The sequence below is a fragment of the Psammomys obesus genome, unplaced genomic scaffold, assembly GCF_907164565.1.
Source record: "Psammomys obesus unplaced genomic scaffold, mPsaObe1.curated_primary_1811, whole genome shotgun sequence".
NCBI lineage: Eukaryota > Metazoa > Chordata > Mammalia > Rodentia > Muridae > Psammomys > Psammomys obesus.
In genome coordinates, this window is record NW_026596064.1 from 2,145,013 (window position 1) to 2,161,729 (window position 16,717).

Consider the following 16,717-nt stretch of genomic DNA (forward strand, 5'->3'; position numbering starts at 1 on the left):
CTCTGTCCTTAACCCCAGTGCCCAGCCTAGAAAATGGGTGGACTAGGTGATGCCATGCACACAGTAACAGTTTCATTGTGCTCTTTTGGAGTGTAAAGTGTTTCCATTAAAGTTCCAGACAGTATTTTTAGACCTCTGAAAGCTTGGTTATGGCACCTCCCCACAATTTGTATTATGGATGATGTATTTTGAGGTTGCTAAATATTTGATCATCTGAGAAACCATTTGCGCTGGTGTGTTTGCATTATCAGTTAGAATTCTTACATCTGTCATTAATAAGCACCCCTTTGGTAGGGATGCTTATTAAAACTTCATTATGCCACTAAGATTTGTCTAGATAGCATATAGTATTACAAAAAGAATTTCTGTTCTACAGCTGATTTGGTGTTTTATTATCCTCTGAAATAATATTGCAGAGTTCAGATCAAGTTAACTAATGTTACTCTTCTAAGTTTGCCATAACTGCATGCATTTAAAGAGCTTCTTTAATCATAAAAATGATTGTAGACTTTACCTACATGAGGTGTTTAACTTTGAATGTTCACAATTATATATTTAATACTAAAATTATACTCACAATCATTTGAAGTGCTTATCATGAAATATGTACAAATTGATGTTTGGAGGGTAGTCAACACAAGTAAGAGCAAGCAAAGTGCTAGTTACAAAGGCAGGTCCTAGACATAAACAGGCTCTGACCATCCAGCTACAGGGGCAGAGCTGGCAGTTCGTGGAGTTATACTGCACGCACCTGAAATGCGGGAGTCTAATTCCTCAAGAATAGAAAACGTTTCCCTGCTATTAAGCTGCAGTACCAATCCCTTGCCTGAGATCTTTTTCTAGGAGGCACCGTGCAAGATGATGGCCCTCAAAGAAGCAATTTGGTCTTCCTTATAATATTTTTTTTAAATAAAAATGAGACTGTGGGCTGAGTGACAGTGATTCTGCCAAGATGATCCATGCTGGTAACTATTAGAGCATTATAACTTTGGAACAGTCACTCGTAACACAAGAATAGTTTAGTGATTCTTAGAAAGGCATTTTTTCCTTGGTTATTTTTAAAAACTGACTAAACAAAACTGAAGAGCTTGCCAAGGTCTTTGAATATTAAAATTCTCTTGTTGATTAATGAAGCTTGTGCTTTGGAAACGAGGTAGTTAGGATAGGGTTAACATTCAGAGACAGGAGTGGAGAGTTTAGACCTGTATTTCTGAATTAGTAGAGCATTTTCAATATATATATATTTTTTCCAGAATGTATCTGTTCAAGTTTTATTATAGAAAAATGGAGATAGTGATTTCTTTCTATAATTTTGTTTTGTGTACCTGCATAGCTGTTGAAACTTCTCTTCTAAAGCGGTGAAGGAGTCCAGGGTATTTGAATAACAACAAACCAGCTACTGATACAGCACTGCATTCCGTCTGCTGATGACTGTGCTAAGCCCTGTATGAGCTGTTTTAGTTAATGTTCACATGATACATGGTATAGCCTCCTAGAGACCTTTTCTTTTTTTTATGAAGGAGAAAATTCAAATTCAGGCAGCCTAGATTCCCATGAGTGATTGGCAGCCAGGCAGAGTGGTCCCTGGATCTCTTTGCCAGTTTTGACCACTGCACTCTAGTACCTGGGGAGGATTCTGAGTCTGCATGCATCAGTATTTGAAGTAACTATACTCTTTTTTTTCTAATATTTTTTATCAGAAGCAGCCACTGAGTCTTGGTCCTTAGGACCTGCCTTAGTTTCTAGCTTTGTAACAAGCCATTTTTCTTTAACACAAACATACACACACACACACACACACACACACACACACATACACACACACACACTTTTCACAAAGAACAAAAACTAAAACAGCTCATATTTTTATAGCAAAAAAATGCAGCTTGGTTTCTATGTTTAGATTTTATCTACTAATGAATTTTTAAAATGTTCTTACGTAAAGAGATCTTAGTCATTACTGAAACCTGAAGGAGCTAATTTGGTTCTTGAAAGATCCCGCTCATCTTTTAATGGCTGTGTAGCACTCCACGCTTGCCCACATGGTGATGTTTAAAACTGCTGTGATGGTGGGATTCAGCTGATGTTTTTAGAGATGACTGCACTGGATGTTAGCCATTAGCCACATGAGACTATTTTTAAATTTAAATTAATTAAAACCTAAGAGTTCGGTTCCTCAAGCACACCAGGCACATTTCACACTGTTAGCCGCTCGTGGTGACCACATCTGTGCATTCCTGGCACCAGTAACCATGGCCATGCATTCCTGTCACTACAGCAGGTCCTCTTAGATGGTGTACACCTTTATATGTTTTCCTTCCTCTCTCCTTTTCTCCATAAACAATGGCCTTTTCTGAGAATAATGTCTGCATCTTCTATAGTTTCGATAGACGACTTCCCATGCTGTTTGACCCGGAGGACTCTTTGCTGGCTCAGTTGATGGTTTTGTGGTTCAGAGAAGCATTCTAATGCAGGCAGAGTTCACCAGGCTGAAGTGATGAGCTCATACAGCCATCTAGTTTTACTTTACCACATGATATAATGTTGCTGTTACCTGACCCTTGCTTTAACTGTGGCAGCTTCTGGAGAGGAGCCAGCTGGCTTTTAAAACAGCTTTGTTCAGATACAGTTAACATGTAAAACCCACATACTTTTAATACAGATAGTTTGCTGTATTGGTTGGTGATCTTACTGACACAGAGCACAGTAATTCCGTGTGGACTGTCAATTCCTTCTGTTAGTCTGTGTAATTTTAAGAGAAAAATCTTTTGGAGGTTTGGAAGGTTGATTGTATTGTCTTTTAATAATGTATTTAATTTTATTTTGTGTGTATTAGTGTGAAGTGTCGGATCCTTTGGAATTAAAGTTACTGACAGTTGTGAGCTGCTATGTGGGTGCTGGGAATTGAACCCAGGTCCTCTAGAAAAGTCAGTGCTTTTAACCACTGAGCCATCCCTCTAGCCCCTTGATTATATTCTTGCTGGTTCTGAGTGCTATTAAAAGAAATGAATGTGCATATTCTTCATCTTCTTCCCATTTAATGATCCTGAAGTTAGTTTAGTTGAATGGCTATTTGGCACAGTCTTTGTGGTATGCAGGGCCTGCTAGCAGTACGTCTGTACTCCCATAAGCACTCCTAACTTGCATAGATAAGTTTCTTTGGTCTACCTTCCCCACAGTGATAGTTTACAAACTTCTTTACAGAGATCTGTTGACCCTTTGCCATTGATATTCTATTCCTTATATAAAACAATAGTGGAAAGTCTCTGGGTAACAAACAACACTTCCCTTCTCCGTTGTACAAGGCATCTTGTTGAGCACTAGAACGCACCTCCATTGTGAAGGGTCCCGAGCCGCTAGACATCTCACAGCAGAGACCTTATAATGAGCGCCTCTGTTCTGGGTTCAAGGATTTGGGAACATTTTCCAAATACAAAAAGTAATGGTCAGTATTAGGGGGAAGATGGTTACATTAATCTCCACTTGATACAACTTTTACAAATGAAAAGATTAAATAACCCATTTAACGAGTAAACATGCTGTTTTTGCTGCTAAGATTCTATACTGAAGTCAAATTTTGCTCCAAGAGTCCTTTTAGAGCCTTGCCTTAACTGAATATCAGACATTAAATAAAATCAATGAGGGAATGCTGACATTATGTAAATCTAACAGTAAATTACCCCTCTCCCACTTTTGATACATCACAAAGGTCAGGAACACATTGTGATAAAAAGCGATCCGGTTTACATAATGCCATCTTAGATTATTACGTGCATCCTTGCCCTGTTATCCTGATACCCCAAATTGTGTTGTAGGGTGTGTGCATGGTGACTTGGCACCAATTTTAGGGAGTAATTTCTCTTTGTTTTCTTTTTATTACATTAGGCATGTTACTAAACATCAAGAAATAGGGTTAACAGAAATAGCTCTAGTGAATAAAGGATTATTTTATCTTTGGGGTTATTGATCCTTCCAAAATTCTATTTTGAGCACTTCATTCAACAGCAAGAACAATGTTTTTATGATTATCATAGCTTTGCTCATTCCCTGCTCCTTCTCTCTTCTGTCTTTAATCTGTCTCTCTTTTTCAGTCTCTCTCTGTATCTCTCTGTCTCTTTGTGTCTCACTCTCTGTCTCTGTCTCTCTCTCCTGCTGCTGCTGCTGCAGCTCTGCTGGTCTAGTTTAAGGCTGTGACAGATGTCTGATTGGCGGGCTCTGTTTATTCTGTGACCAGATTCTAAAAGAGGGCTGGCTCTACCTGCCTGAAGCCTATTGGCTGGGTAAACTCTGGGCCCTCCCTCTCCCTCCCCCCAACCTTTTCCTTCACAGCACATACCGCCTCCAAGTCTGTGCGGAATCCTAAACCAGCCCAATTTACATCCATTCATGAATGTGTGACGTCAGCAAGCTTTGAGCTCCTTTGCGGTGGGCCAGAGGATTGTGTGGGTAGAATCCCCTCCCCCTTATTTTTCCAATTCTGCAAGGCTCTTTAGATTAACCTTCCATCTTTTTAAAGCAAGAAAATGGAACAGCATGTGTAGGAATTCTTCATTGTTGTGAGTATTACACTCTTTTCCTGTTTCGTCAGCATGTATCTCACAAGGACAGATAGAGAATTTATTTGTGCTTTAAGCTTATTAGAAAACTGATATTATCGAGGGGGAGACAAGGTGAGAGAGACAAAAAAAGGCCGAAGGAAACCTGAAACCCCCCAATCCCCGCAGAGCTCAGCGAGTGACAGCTGGTTGTTTCTTTCCTTGTCTGCCTGCTAGACGCTAGACGTGGACATTTTTCGATTACGGTTCTGCACGTTACCTTCGGATGCTCGCTTGGTTTGTCTTAAAGGGAAACTCAGTTCCCTTCAAGAGGATGTGGATAGGTTGGGGGAGCCTTGGAGATTACCAGGAAGGAGCTGCCGGCAAGCCGGAGCAGGCTCTCACTTGCCCTGCGCTGGTCTCCGTGCTGCTGTCCTTTCTACCGTGTCTCACCCTTCACCTTGCCTTTGTTTCATAATCGTGTAACAGTCAATATCTTGTATTTGCAATATGGGAAGATAAATACTTCTTGCTCGACCATTTTCCAAAAGCTTTTCTGATGAGAGCAGTTGGCATATACGTGTACGTGTTTGTTGCTCTTTTTTATATCATTTTGATACCCAAAAATCTGCATTGAAGGCTAAGCAGGACGTATCCTTAAATTGTAAGAATAATTATTTTGTTAAGGATCGCTAATGAAGTTATTTCTTCCAATGTTCCAAAACCGTTTTGTAAAGATATGCAACTGAGCATTTTCTAAGATGAACTTCCAATTGAAAAGTTTACTGCACTGTGTTTTGGAAGTGGGGGGAAGTTCTGATGTCTTCCACATATAAAGTTGGCTTGATAATTTGTTTATAGTTTTAACAAGAAGTATCCATAGTTGTTTTCCAGTGCTCAGGTTTATTTTGAGGACATTCAAGAAAACAGATGTGCTCTGCCCAAGGCAGTCCCTGAGCCCAACTTTGAGCAACTGATCGACTACTCTGAAACATTCCTTTGGTTTTTCGTTCTGGAGGGAGGGAGAGAGAGAACGAGCCATCATTTCTTGTCGCGATACCATGTCTTTATCACTTTGTGTAATCAATGCTTAGTTTTGAGTTTTTCGTCTCGAGCAGAGGTTCTAAGTTGTAGCTCTCATGTTAGCTTTCAGATCATTCTTTTATGGATTATTTAGGGGGAAGAGTTATTCTTAATTTTCAAATGAACATACATTTCATTTTAAAAATTATCATACCAGAAACTGAAATATTTTATTTTTTTCTCAAAGTAACATTGAGTGCCCTCATTTGTTTTTTGTTTTTTTTTTTTTTCTGTGTATTTTAATGCCCTAGAGGTGCAGAAGGGAACCCTCTGACTATTGCCCAGGTAATTGTAGTTTTATGTTTTGTTGGTTTTATTTGCTGAGTTGAACACATTTGATACTATTTTAGGTACAATTCCCTATACTTTAAAAGATCTCAATATATTGCAGCATTTTTCTTTTTTGTATCCTGCCAAGACTCTGTTGCATTTCCAAAGATACATTAAGTTGTTGAAGTCTACTAGACGACCAAATCCTTAACCTTTTAAAAAATTATATTTATGCAGTCAAAAACCATTTTGAGAAATGTTCATTAGACTCTGCCTTTACGCATATTTTATCTGATCAGAGTTTTATTTCCATGAAGGATATTTAGCCCACACAGAGCTTTACAGAAGTAAAATCGTCCCTTTATGGTACAGAATTTTTATAGAACTCTACCATCCCCACTCCTCGTGGCTATGTTCCAGAGTGTGTTTATTTTCATGTATAGCATACTTGTAGGATAAAACAATAACTCTTAATTGTTTAATATCAAACAATAAAATACTGTGTATCAGAGATTATCAACAGATGCCTTTCTGTCTAAAAGTTGAAACCAATCCAGGAGCAGGAATTAATTTATTTAGGAAACAAAGTCAGTCATGTCCCAGGGAGCTGGCAATGCAGTGGTTCCCAAGGTCAAGAGGCCACATCCATGGGTGTGTAATACAACAACCAAACTTGGATGGCAGAACCAGGGAGCTTGGTTTGCACCGTCTACTTGCCTTCCCCTGTGTGTTCACTAATCACATGAGGAGCTCACGTGACCTAAGAAAGCCAAGATGATTAAATCTCCCAGGTGGTGTAGTACCATACTTATAATTTTTTGTTGTTGTTAAAATTAAAGAGAATTGCTTAAGAACACTCTGCTGGTTGAAGGAAAAAAAGTTATTAAAAAAGATATCACACTCCTACTATGTCAATTATTATTCTGAAAAATAATAAAACATGGAGGAGCCAAGGTTTTAGAAGATGCAATTTTTACTCCCAAGAAATCTAGAAGGTAAATTAGACATTGACTTTGATGTTAGAATTCATTAGACAAGTTTCCTCTTTCCCTCCCCTTTCTTCTCATTTTTCCTCTTTTCCTCTTCACTATTGAAGTTTCCTCTTTTCCTCTTTTCCTCTTTTCCTCTTCACTCTGGTTCACCATGACCACAGTCAACCTTATAATATCTTCATTATCACAAAGAAGAAGCCACACACTCACTAGCAACCACTTCTCATCTCTCATCATCTCTGAGCACCAGGCAACCGCTAATCAAACTCCTTTCTTACGTTTCTTTGTTTGTTCTGGACATTTCTAATGGATGAGGTCATATGATGCATGGTCTTTTGTAATCAGCTTTTCTCACTTTTTTAAACGTTCATCCTTGATTTACATGTGTCAGTCCTCCATCTGTTTTGTTGTCAAATAATATGAAGTGTACATAGTTAAAACACTTTACTTCCCCATTCATCTGTTTATGGGCATGGGCTGTTTCTACTTTTAGCTAGTAGGGATCCTACTGCTTTTTATATTTACGTACAAATTTTTGCCTGTCTTTTCATTGTTCTTGGGATAGAAATGGTGAGTCATGTGATAACTTTTTACTAAGCATTTGAGGAGATGCTGAACTGCTTTCTAAGTTGCCTGTACCATTGCACATTCCCATCAGCAACACACCAGAGTCCAAATCTCTCCATGTCCCGGGAAGTGGCAGCTATTACCTGTCATGTCCTGATCGTCATGCTAGTCGGCCTGAAGTAGCATCTCATTGGGCCTTTGTTGACATCTCCCTAGGGGCTAAGGATGTTGAGCATCTTTGATGTGTTTCCTGGTCATGTGTATATCTTCTTTCAAGAAATGTTTGTTCAGACCCATTGCATATATATTAAAAATTAGTCATTTATGTTTTTGTTATCAATTTATGAGAGTACTTTATGTTCTCTGAAATACAAGCTGTATGGAGCTCAGCAGTTTGTAAATATATTCTCATATGCTATGGTTTGTTTTTTTCTTGGTGATGAATACAAAAAACGAAGTTTTTATGAAGTTCAACTTCTTTTTTTCTTTTTTGTGCTTTTGGTGTTATATCAAAGGCAATGTTCTCCTATGAGGTTATTAAGGTCCATGCCTAAGTTTTCATGTGGACATTTTATATTTTTAGCTCAAAATTTAGTTAATTTTTCAATATGGTGTAAGAAAGGGATTCAACGTCACTTTAGAATATGGATATCCAGTTGTTCTTAAAAAGGATACTCTTTCCCCTGATAACTTGTCTTGGCATTCTGTCAAGGAACTTTAAAAACAAAGTACCACTGCATGTGGTGTTTACACCTGAAATCCTACTTAGGAGGCAGAGGCAGAAAGATTAGGTGTTCAAGGCCATCCTTAACACATAGTGACTTTGAGGTCAGCCTTAGCTACATGAGACCCTGTCTCATAAAACAAGAACAAAGAGACCTCATGTAATGCTTCCATTCCCAGAGATTCATATTTAATTGGCCTAGCCATAGTTTAGTCATAGTTTAGATGTTTGAAAGCTCCTCTGCTGCTTGTAATATGTAGACAGGGTTAGAAACTATTTGTGTGGGTAATTGTAGGGTTAGTCTCAGGAAAGAAGAGAGGAGCTGCTTCTGAATAAGGACAAAGGATGAGTGAAATCAGAATGCTGGCCTGAAAAGGAGGAAAGAAAGCAATTAAGGCCACTCATACTAGAAAGCATGGGCTTTCTCAGCAATTCATAAAGTGGAAGCAGTCACAGGCGGTGTTAGCACATGCTTATAAACCTTTTCAGAGATTTCGTGTATATTATCTCATTTAAATATAATCTTCATCATACAAAGTAAATACTATTCTCATTTTGCAGCTGAGACAAAAGGCTTCTGACTCAGTCACAGATACCAGAGAATGTATGTAGTGCTCAGTTGTCAGCTCTATTTCTTACTCGTAATCTTTCTTTTATGTACCATGGATTTGAGTTGGGTAGCACTGTGACTTTTTACTGATCTACTCTAGCATGACTTGCAGATCTTTTCTAATATTGCTCTGGGCTAGGAAAAAGTAAAGTAAGTAATTGTAAGAATATAGGGTTAAGGGGTTGGCACAGCAGGTGCAGGGGAAGATAAGATGGTGGCGTTAAAGAGGATTATCATGTCATAGATAATCATGGAGTCCAGACTGTTAGTGTAGATGTAGCTAGCAAGAAAAACCCTAAGAAGATCAAGGGCTAATATTATGGGCTGGAGAGGATGACTGAAGGGGTGGTAGAAAAATCATTATAGAAAAGAGAATGGGCCAAGCAGTATTGGCAGGTATAGAAGTGTTGTCATTAATTAAATTATTTATTTATTTTTTTATTTATTTAATCAACAAACATTTATTGAATGCCTAGTATATATTTTAGGTACCATTGTGTGGCAGAGAATAAAGGAGACAAAATACTTGCCCTCATGGGGCCTATTTTATTCCAATGGAAGGAGACAAGTGTCAAATAAACTATTTAATGATATTTTTTTTGTTGTTGTTTTGTTTTTGGTTTGTTTGTTTTTTTCAAGACAGAGTTTCTCTGTGTGCCCTTGGCTGTCAACTCACTTTGTAGACCAGGCTGGCGTTGAACTCACAGAGATCTGCCTGTGAGGGCTGGGATTACGTGAGCCACTGCACACAGCATAATAAATATTTTTAAGGAGGAAAATAAACATGAGGAGAGATTAGAAAGGTCTAGGGTAGAGTAAAGGAAAAGTAGTGTCTTTTCTACTTGAATTGGATTTTTTTCAGATATTAACTCCTCAAAGAGATTAAACAGAGGCTAAGTCAGAAGAGAGAAAGGGAGAGTGGAGGGACTAAGAGGGAGAAGAGGGATTTGTTGCTCTGAGCTGGAACCCTTGGTTTATCATTTATCATTTATTGGTTTAGCATTCCATAAATGCTGTCTATTATAAAGTGTACTTTTAGTGAGGGGAGGTGATGGAAAGAGGTATGAAAGAGTGTGTATGAATGAGTATGTATGGGAATGAGTGTGTGTGAGAGAGAGAGCACTCATTGTATCACTGCCATGGGTAAAGAGGGTGGGTGGTCCCAGCTCCTCAATGGACCAGGCAGAGGACCACCTGTGTAGGCTGTAGGACAGACACTTAAGCTTCTTCTGATTTTCACACATAGTACGAGTTTTACAAACATACTATCTTGAAACATTCTGCTACCTTTTTTCCTTTATCTCAATAGTTACTTATATTAAAGTACTTTTAAAAAATTAAGAATCACTTTATTGAAAAGACCTTGCATGCAAAACCACGATGCAGCTAGGTTAATATAGCTACTCAAGCAAGTACTTGCTCAGACCTAGAGTCTGTATGTTTCAGTAATTTTCTGTACAGTTAGAGTAACCATTCTGAAGCTTTGATGTAACACTTTCACTACCAATTATATTTTTATATACTTACTACCACAAAAAATTAAAAAGCCCAGGACAGAGTTAAAACTAGAAAAAAATGACTTACTTTATATCCTCTCTTACCATTCACGTGCTCTTTAGAAGATGGACTTTTAAAAATAAGTGTGTCTTTTTGTTTATCTGTGACAACACAATGACACAGTGCAGGAAGACATGAACTGAGTGTAAAAGGCCTGCGTGCAGTTTGACTGTCCCCAGCAGAGCAGTTGCCTTCCTGATGGCTATGTTTTAACAAGCAAATGACCATTTCTGAGGCACCCTGGTTAAAGTCCAGGCTCACTTTAGTCCTTTCCATGGGAAGCTGCTGCTGCTGAGAGTAGTGATAAGTGTTTCAGGTAGAGGAGCCCAAGCAAGACAAAAAGTAAATGAATATCACATTTGCCCGAGGACGTCCTCCTAAACCAGCGGTTCTCAGCCTCCGTAACGCTATAATCCCTTAATACAGTTCCTCGTGTCCTCGTGGCTCCCAACCATAAGATTATTTTGTTGCTACTGCATGACTGTAATTTTGCAACTGTTAGGAACTGTGATGTGTGACTCCTGTGAAAGGGTCATTCGATCCCCAAAGGGGTCATGACCCATGGATTGAGAACCGCTATGACTTAAACAGAGTCCGGGTCAGATACGACCTTGCAGTCTTTGGACATGCCCAGTGTAAATGTCTTTGATTCAGCTGCTGTTGAACTCAAAAGGAAGATTCCTTTACACTGATGGGTCAGGTGTGGACTGAGGGGAAGTGGGGGTCATTACCCCCAGTTTAGAAGCTGTATGGATTACAGCTTTTTTTTTGATATGTTTCGTGTTTTCAAGTGAAATTCGTCAATTTAAATAAATGAACCCATTCATTTTGAGTTTAATTATGATTAGAGTGCTTAAGCATTTTACTGTGATGTGTGGCTCTCTCCATCCATGTCCCTCTATCTTCCACTATTCTTTAGCTCATGTTAAAAGTGAATGAAACTTGAGCACTGTGATAAATGAGAAAGCAAGGATGGAGGGAGGGAATCAGTGAGACTGTAAGGGGGATGGAGGATCAGTGAGGGACAGGAGTGAATGAGGATAAAGTAAAACGGCGTGTCTGTATGAAATGCCATAAAGAGCCCGTGGCTTTAAGCCAGCTGAGGCTTAAACAGTAAACACTGAAAACAAGAAAATAAAGGCTCATTAAATCCATAAATAGTAGGATTAGGCTCTGTAAAAATAAAACTATATTATTTTACATAATAGTTGCTGGCTTTTGAAATTTTATTTTCTTATATTTTCCCAAATATCAAGTTGATTATTGGATTAGCGTCTTGAACTTATAGCTCCTGTTCAAGAAAAAAAAATCAATTGTATTTTTAAAAATAAGTAAATCTGGAGACATGGTTCAATGAGTAGGGCCTGAGTTCAGATCTGCAGCACCCACATATACACATGCAAGCTGGGTTCACGGAAACAAAGCTGTAACCCTTGTGCTGTGGCAGGCAGTTCCCTAAGCTCCCTGCCTGGTCAGTCTAGCTGAGAGCAGCCTTCCGCTGAGATCTCTCAGGGCACCCCAACGTCAACCTCTGACTCCCACACGTTCTTCAAAAAGCAAGCACCCCTCCACACAACGCACACATCATAATGCGTAAACCTTACAAACCCCAAAGCTCTTTTCACTTTGCTGTTTGTTTTACCAGTCTAGAATTTTTCTTTCAATCTTTTTAACATGTGCAATTGTCAAGCAGAGAAGGCTGATGTCTTTTTTCTTTTGTTTTTGTTTGTTTGAGACAAATATCTCATTTATCTCAGGTTGGTTTCAAAACCAAGCTGTGGTGACCTTGATCTTCTGCTCCTCCACCTCCCAAGTGTGTGCTCCTTGACAGGCTGTGGTGTCTGGTCTTAACAGCTGTAAGAATTTTGTGTGCTGGCCCCTTTTGGAGTAGTCCTTTTCTGTGAGGCAGCATGATAAAAAGCTATCTTCTTTCAAAAGCTGATTGTGTGCTACAGGGCAACCCTGAGAAAGTGCCCAGTAACTGTAATTTTAATTGTTTAAAAAGATTTTTTTTAAAAAACAACAATGCGGGGCTTTCTGCAGATGGATGCTGATTGTCTCCAGCGACACCCTGGACTGGGGCAGTGATGGAACTGACAAGTCTAAGAAGACAATTTGGTGAAACTCTGGCTTCACAAAGGTTGGAGAAGCGAAAGACTGAGTTGATTGGGGGTGAGAGACTGCAGAAATGGCTGACAGTGAAAGACAGAAAAAAAAAAAATGATAAGAAAGACAGAGGGACCAGAGCCCAAGGAGACAGTGGCTGAGCCCTGGAGGCAGGTGGCAAGCCAGGAGAGCAGTTTTCACCTGGAACTGGGAAGCTGCTGTAGAATCCAGACTGAGAAAGATTCTGTTTTAGAGTCTAAAGGGGACTGTCACAATTGCTATTGCTGAAGAGGTATCAATTTGCAAAATAAGTCCACTGAGGCTTGTTGTTATCCCAGGCACGGTGTCTGTATTGTTAGCTGCTGGCAGGCCTGCTGTTAATGGGAACATTAGACTATCTGCAGGCGTGGATAGCCATGTGTAATTGAGTCTAGTGAGATAAAGCACAGCAAAACACAAGCCAGGGACTGCATTTTCCAGGGAAAATAATCTCTTGAGTGAGGCAAGAGTAAGCGTTTTACTAATTACACAGCAATTTTTTTCCCATATCACAACAAATTTAAGTACATATGCAGATTAAAGGGAAGCATCTGCAACATACCTATGGCTATTCCCATCATGACTTCCAGACCTCAGTTATGTTCTCCTTGCATTTTGTCATGCAAAGCAGCTTCTGGGAAATGCCCACCTGACAGTGCAGCTGGTAAGCCTCCAGAGCCAATACGAAGACAGATTTTACTATTTTGCTACATTCTCCCTACCCCCATCTTTTTTCTCTTGCCATTTTGAGTAGAATCCCTTCCATCTGTTCATCTATGAAAAAAAAATAACTGAACATTTGCTTTATATTGCTTGTGCCTTTAAATATTCTCAAAGACCTCAAGAATGGATTAGGTTTCTTGGAGAAAGGAATACACTCACTTGGCTTTTCTGGGTTTTACCATGCTTTTATTCAGCCAATATTTTTTTTCAATCACCATTTCCTGCTCTTCTCTGACCATAATTTATTTACATCATAGTCACTCAGGAAGACAGAGGCAGATAGCGCTTGAGTTAGAGGCCATCCTAGGGAATATAAAGAGACCCCGTGCTCTGTCTCAGAAACGAAGAAAGGGACTGAGGATATAGCTCACTTGGCAGAGTGCTTGCCTCGCTTGCATGAAGCCCCAGGTTCCAGCCCCATAAACTAGTGTGGTGGTATATAATCCCAGCACTGGAGAAGTGGAGGCAGGAAGATGAGTTCCAGGGGGATTTGGGGGGAAGTTATCTATATTGGTGAGAAGTGTGCATGTATGTGTGCGTGTGTGTGTGTGTGTGTGTGACATTGCTTGGGCTTAAATCAAAGGTCGTGTGTGCCAGCCAAATGCTTGTCACTGAACCACACCCTCAGCCTGTGTAAGATTTCTTTCCACTCGATCTTATACCATTGATAAAAAAGTTTGGTATGTTATTTTTTTCCTGTTACTTAAAAGGCCATGGGATGATTTTTTAAAAGATTTATTTATTTTATATATATGAGTGCTCTTATCTACATGTATACCTGCATGCCAGAAGAAGGCATCAGATCCTAGTATAGATGGTTGTGAGCCTCCATGTGGTTACTGGGAATTGAACCCTGACCTCTAGAAGAGCAGACAGTGCCCTTAACCCCTGAGCCATCTCTCCAGCACCCCATGGGATGATTTTAAAAGCAAAGGTCATCCCCTGAGGTTCTAAAAGCATTGGACTAGCCCTTTCCCTGCTCTCTCTTCCTCTGTTTGTCTCTGATACAACAATGGTGCAAATGAGTATCCTGGCTAATACCATCAAGAGCATCAACAGTGCTGAAAACAAGAGGCAAATGCCAGGTGCTTGCTGGGTCTGTCCCAAAGTCATCATCTTGCTCTTACTCCTTCTATCGGCACATTTGGAACTGCTGATGATCAGGAACTGGGAAGTGTTGCAAACTTTACAGGCAACTGAAACAAGTATGGTGTGGTCAGCCTAGAACCGGTGTGCTAGTCAAAGACTTAAGCAATGGCAGAATAAGCTGCTCCTGTCTGGTAGTCCATAAAGAAGCAGGACGAAACACATGGAGGGAAAGCCTAGGGAGCTCTCTTTCTGGGAATGCAATGCATACTCAGATAAGATGCTGAGTGGGGGAAAATAAGCTGTAGTCTAGTTCTGGAAAGTAAAAAGGGGAAGGCTGGTGACATGGTTCCGGGGCCATCAGACATAAGAACTGAAGTTCAAATCTGCAGCACCCACATAATGCCTTTAATCCCAGTGTTAAAGGAAGTGTTGGGAAGTGGAGGCGGGAGATCCCTGGCAAGCTGACTAGCTAGACTACCTGAAGTCATGAGCTCCAGGTTGAATATTAAGATTCTACCTTAGCCAGGTGTGGTGGCATACACCTTTCATCCCAGCACTTGGAAAGTAGACGTAGACAGATCTCTGTGAGTTCTATGCCAGCCAGGCTACACAGAAAGACTTTGTCTCAAAATAAAATAAAATGCAGCAGCAACAGCAGCAGAATCTAATCCATAAGGTGGGAAATGCTGATTGAGGAAGATACCCATTGTCATCTTCTGGCTTCCATTTGCATACACGCATGTGTCCATATACATGCCAACATTTATACACACATGCACACCAGCCACACAAAATGAAAGGAAGTAAAGAGGGATGGTAGAAGAAACTCTTTATTACTGCAAAGCAAAAGGGACCATTGAAGAAAACTGAAGACACTCCAAGGAAGTGCCTGCACAGGAGACGACTTCACATCGAAGGCTTGCCAGGCCCATAAGCAACACGAATGCATAACGGTGACTTACCTAAGATAGCTTGTACCCAGAAATTCTGCTGTGCTGAGGGATCAGGCATTTGAATAAACCATGTTCTGGATTCGAGCTTCTGTGTGAGCTTTTAAGAAGTATCTTTTCCTGAATAGTAGTAACCAAGGCTTTGTCAGAAACCAGGAACACATTGGAAAAGTTAGAAAAGAAAACGCTTTTCCTAGAAAATCCCTCAGAATATCTTCCTGTATATAATTGTAAAATATAGTTGATGAAACAAATACTCAATAAAAAGTTTTACAGTGACTTAGTGATAGATCCTTTTGTGGGATATGCCTAAATAAGAAGAAATAAACACAATTTTGCTCACTCTGTTTCTCAGTTGACCTTCCATACTGCCTGCCCCTGCTAAAGAGACAGATTGAATCAATCCAGTTAGCTCGACCCAGCTCCAAAGTGAGAAGATGTTCTTTTGATCAGTTGTAAACCACATATTTCCTCCACAAGGATGCATTAGCATCTTTACAGCATTGATTCAAGAGTCTTACTGTGAACCAGCTGAAGTAGTGCTTCAAAAAATGTCACCTGGTGTCCAGTATCGTCACCAGTACTTGAGAACTTGTCAGAAATGAAAATTCTAGGCCTGCTCCATTTCTGCAGTCAGAAATGCTGGCAGCAGTTCCTGGCATCTGTGTTTAAAAAGCTAACTAGTGGAGGATGGCAGATGCTAAAGCTTGTGAATCCTTGGTTTACAGAAAAGCTCAGATTTTAATGTGGATAGGCACTGATGGGGCTTTTGTTTAACCAGATTCTGGACACTTGATTCGGCAGCTATTCTAGGTAGCCACCACGTGATGCTGATGCTGACCGCTGTGAGTAGCAAAGCACTGAGGTCTGGGATCTCTGTTGCCACCCAAAGGCTCATGTGTTAAAAGGCTTGCTCTTCAGCTTGGTGCTTTTGGGAGGAGGTGGAGCTTGTAAGATGTGGGGCTAGGTGACAGCATCTCCTTGGGATTGTAGGAGAGCAGTCTGGTCTTTTCTCATGAGCTGAGCTGTTTGCTCCACTACCCATCCCAGCTGTGATGGTTTGCCTCACCACAGGACCCAAAGCAACAGCCAATCAATCATGGACTGAACCTTCCAAAAATAAAATAAACCTTTTCTCTTTACAGGTTCACTATCTCAAATATTTGTTAGAGTAACAGAAAGCTGATTAACTCTGGCTCTGGAAGAACAATTATAGGCTGCTCCAAGAACTAGCACAATTAAGTAGGCTTCAGCAAAGTTACGAGTCTCCCACTAGTTCCCAAGGGAATGCTCCTCCCAGAAGAAGCTTTCTGCATGACATTGATTATGGCAGCATTTTAAGAAAGAAAGAAAGAAAGAAAGAAAGAAAGAAAGAAAGAAAGAAAGAAAGAAAGAAAGAAAGAGAGAGAAAGAAAGGAAAGAGAGAGAAAGAAAGAAAGAAAGAAAGAAAGAAAGAAAGAAAGAAAGAAAGA

The 16,717-nt window shown here is 39.9% G+C and overlaps 1 protein-coding gene across 7 annotated transcripts in view; it reads left to right on the forward strand.

Moving 5' to 3' along the window:
- Positions 1-16,717, forward strand: part of Map3k13 (mitogen-activated protein kinase kinase kinase 13) — a 146,046-nt gene that overhangs the window by 44,988 nt on the left and 84,341 nt on the right. Inside the window, exon 1 of one of the 7 annotated variants that reach the window (XM_055624880.1) lies at positions 4,415-4,556. The exons of the other annotated variants lie outside the window; for them this stretch is intronic. The gene's annotated coding sequence lies outside the window, so the exon portion shown is untranslated. Of the gene's footprint in view, positions 1-4,414; positions 4,557-16,717 lie in introns of those variants that run through there. 7 annotated transcript variants of the gene reach the window in all.